The sequence below is a fragment of the Macadamia integrifolia genome, chromosome 10 (genome assembly GCF_013358625.1).
Source record: "Macadamia integrifolia cultivar HAES 741 chromosome 10, SCU_Mint_v3, whole genome shotgun sequence".
In the NCBI taxonomy this organism is placed as follows: Eukaryota; Viridiplantae; Streptophyta; class Magnoliopsida; order Proteales; family Proteaceae; genus Macadamia; species Macadamia integrifolia.
In genome coordinates, this window is record NC_056566.1 from 26,186,095 (window position 1) to 26,189,478 (window position 3,384).

General features: G+C 36.6%; 1 protein-coding gene across 4 annotated transcripts in view; it reads right to left on the reverse strand.

The window, feature by feature from the left end:
- LOC122090658 (protein AE7) overlaps positions 1–2,790 on the reverse strand; it is a 22,815-nt gene extending 20,025 nt beyond the window's left edge. Inside the window, exons 1-2 of one of the 4 annotated variants that reach the window (XM_042660307.1) lie at positions 2,463–2,790; positions 2,238–2,349 (exon numbers count right to left, since the gene is read on the reverse strand). The gene's annotated coding sequence lies outside the window, so the exon portion shown is untranslated. Of the gene's footprint in view, positions 1–2,237; positions 2,355–2,462 lie in introns of all 4 variants that reach the window. The other 3 variants (XM_042660306.1, XM_042660305.1, XM_042660304.1) reach the window with 3 other exon arrangements.
- Between the last annotated feature and the right edge of the window lie 594 nt (positions 2,791–3,384).

A 3,384-nucleotide genomic window follows, 5' to 3' on the forward strand; every position in this document is an offset into this window, starting at 1 on the left:
AAAAAAAAAAAAAAAAAAAAAAAAAAAAAAAAAAAAAAAAAAAAAGAAGATCAATGAGGAGACATTAAACTATATGAAGTAGATCCTCCAAACATAGATTTTTTTTTTTGGGTCAGTTATGACCTTTTCTTTAGCATATTTTTCCTTTTCACCTTTCTAATGATCTGATTTCGTTTTTTCCCCAAAACATATTGTTTCCTATTTCCCTCCCAACTCGCAAGTCCCAACCACTGTTTCTTTTTCATATTCCTCAAACGCAGCATCCGAAAGGCTTAATCGAAGAAAGGATTCGTAGCAGAGGAAGAAGAGATTGGCTTTAATCACAGGTGGGTTATCTTTTTTCTTCGTCTTCATCTTCTTCTGCTTCCGTGGGTCTTTGTGTATCTTCTAACGCGACAATAATAAAGCCATCATTTTTTTTTATTGGATTTCATTTCTTTGAATTCTTCCTACAACCCTACGAGGGATAGTGTTAGCACGGGAAAAAAATTATTTCGTTGACGAATTTACTATTCGAGTAACTCGGTTTTTCATTCTGTTTAATTCAATTTCAAAATCTCAACGGAGAGTTCGGTTGGGTGGGATTCGTGGGAACTTGAGTTGGGTAAGAGAAGGCACTTCAGCTATCTTAAGGCCAAGCGGTTCTTGGGTACTGTGTAAAATGATTGAATTTTTCTTTGATTGTTTGCAATTTTGGCTGTTTTTAATTTGAATTCTATTTTTCTTATCAGTTTTTTGTTGGGCTTTCCCCTTCTTCCTAGCTGGTTCCATAATACTTTTTTCTCTGCGTGCTTTATGATTCTATGCTCTTTTTTTTTTCCCTCATAATTTAGTTTTGCTTTTCTTAATGGGTAACTTTGGTTTAGGTATCTATGTGTGTATTGGATTATGCATCTAGGTTGTAATCTATGATTCTGCTCTTTTTAATTTTTTTTCTAAATCTAGCTTGGTTTTAGCTTCAATTTTTCTACCTTATTAGTGTAAAATTATGCTTGCTAAATATTTAAATTGATTATATATGATATGAAAAGGAGATACCTGGGTGGCACTGTCTATTGAAAATTGCATATAGTTCCTAAATCAGCTTGTGGTTCTTGGGCTTCTGGTATTTTCTTTCCTCTTGTTCCTTCTCCTTGCTTTTCTTTCTTTTTTCGGTTTTTTCCTTTTCAACCCTATTCATTTAAGATTTATAAGTAAGTTGTAAAAGATTCATAACTAACAGTATCCTGACCGCATAATTTATTCCCGATGTCAACTTGATTCAGATAAAAGCAAGTTGATAAAATTGAAGAGAATAATTGGAATATTTCTACATGAATTCTTTATTATCAATTTTTAATGATGAATTGTCTTTTCAATTTTCTACATTGAAATTGCTTCAACAATAACAGGGGTGACCTTTAATTTCTATCATTTCACTTCTTTTCTACAGCTGAAGCTCTGAAAAACGGTTTCTACAAAATTAGAGTCAAGAGGAGGCGCAAGTATAGGAGGCGTTGGTCTAAATCATTGTTGCCCAAGTGCCCAACAAGCCTTGAAATTATCCGTCATAAAAGTCCCATCAGTAATATTAATGCATCATGAGCTAGAACCTAGAAGTGAAACCTAGTGGATTAAAACTGTGTACAGGTAGATCATTAGGAGAGGGTGAAATTGAAGGAGGTGGAGTTCATGGACCCATTTGTTGATATTGTCTAGGATATAAAAAGGGTCGTTAGGAGAAATACTTTGATTAACACAGATTCTAGTCAATCATATGAAATATCATGTTATGACAAAACTGAAATTGAAATTTTCAGAACCTAATGTCACAAGTTCGGTAATAGGTTCAACACCTCAAAAGATGTATCTTTTGAAGGGGTTTCTCTTCCCTGCTAATATGCTGACTCTCAAACGCTACTCATTGTGAGATTGGGAAAGGGATCCACACCCATGGCTGGAAACTTTGCAAGTCCATGACAATTCCCTTCTCAATATTTGCCACCCTCGCCAAGGGGATCCATACTCATGGTTGGGAGTTTTGCAAGACCAAGATAGCTTCTTTGCTCAATCTTTGTCATCCTCCCTAAGAGGATCAACAATTAATCAGTAAGGCCATGGTTTAGGTTTTTCGATTTTTTTTTTTTTTTTTTGTTTTTACCCAAAATCGCATCTAGCAGATGCTATATTACAGAACAAGAGGAAGAAGAAGAGTAGAGAGAGAGAGAGAGAGAGAGAGAGAGAGAGAGAGAGAGTACCTTCGATCTCTTTGAACCTCTACAACAGCTACTTGACAAAGACACACTGCCGCAGATTGGTACTGGCTCCTTCCTTTCCTCCGATTGCCGGTTAATTGGTACTGGCTCCTTCCTTTCCTTCACAAGCGACGACTGTAAGTCTACGGGGACCGGACTTGAGAGTCTTCTGAGTTCTGAACGAAAAAAGGAAGAACAGCAAAATATATAAAAGAGATGCTACTATACCTGCTTGCTACTGTCGATGCCCGAGCCCGACTTCCGACAACTTCCGACGACCTGGGATTAACCTTTCTCGACTTCCGACGACTTCCGACGCTTCCGACGACCTGCTCTTCCTCTTTTTCTCTGAGTTTTCTTCGATTTACAAACGGAGAAGAAGGGTTCAGAGTCTGACCAACGGAGAAGAAGGGAGAGATGACGGGAGTCACGGACTCACCGGACTACGGCTACGGGATGTGATTTCAGAAATCAGAAATTCAGAATTTGGGATTTGGGGAAGAAAACGAATAGAAGGGATATGGGGAAGAAATCAGAAATCGTAAATCGTTTTCTTCGGTTTTTTTTTTTTTTTTTTTTTTTTAATAGTATGACAAAGTTCCTATTTTGCCCTTACAAAGCGTATACGCGTTTTAAACGCGCGTTTAAAACATTTTATACTGCCGTTCCCTTTTTTCCCGCATTGTATGGAAGCATACGGCAAAAAAATGCATTTTAACTAACAGTGATCCCGCCCATGAGTTCAAATAGGGTCTAGATTGAAATTCCAGTCCATAAGATAAGTTAGGATTGAGAATTTTAGGTCGAAGGCTGATTTGGGTTGGACTTAGGTTGAGGTTTCAATCCAACCCAATTTTTTATATTAAGTACATAACAATAATAATATAAGTATATTAATAATTATAAATAGGTACTTATAAAAAAAGGTAACAACAAATTTTTCGTATTCCACAATCTATATGGATATGAAAACATCAGTCTTTAGTTGCAATATATCAAGATCGAGCAATCAAGTATAATTAATTACTCACGCCAACAAAAAGAAAAAAGTAATCGATAGTACTGGGATAGGCTAGTCTGGTTAGGCTAAGCCCGACCCAATCAGAATCCATTAGGGTAGGATTGGGTTGGGTTGGATTGTGTTGGGCTA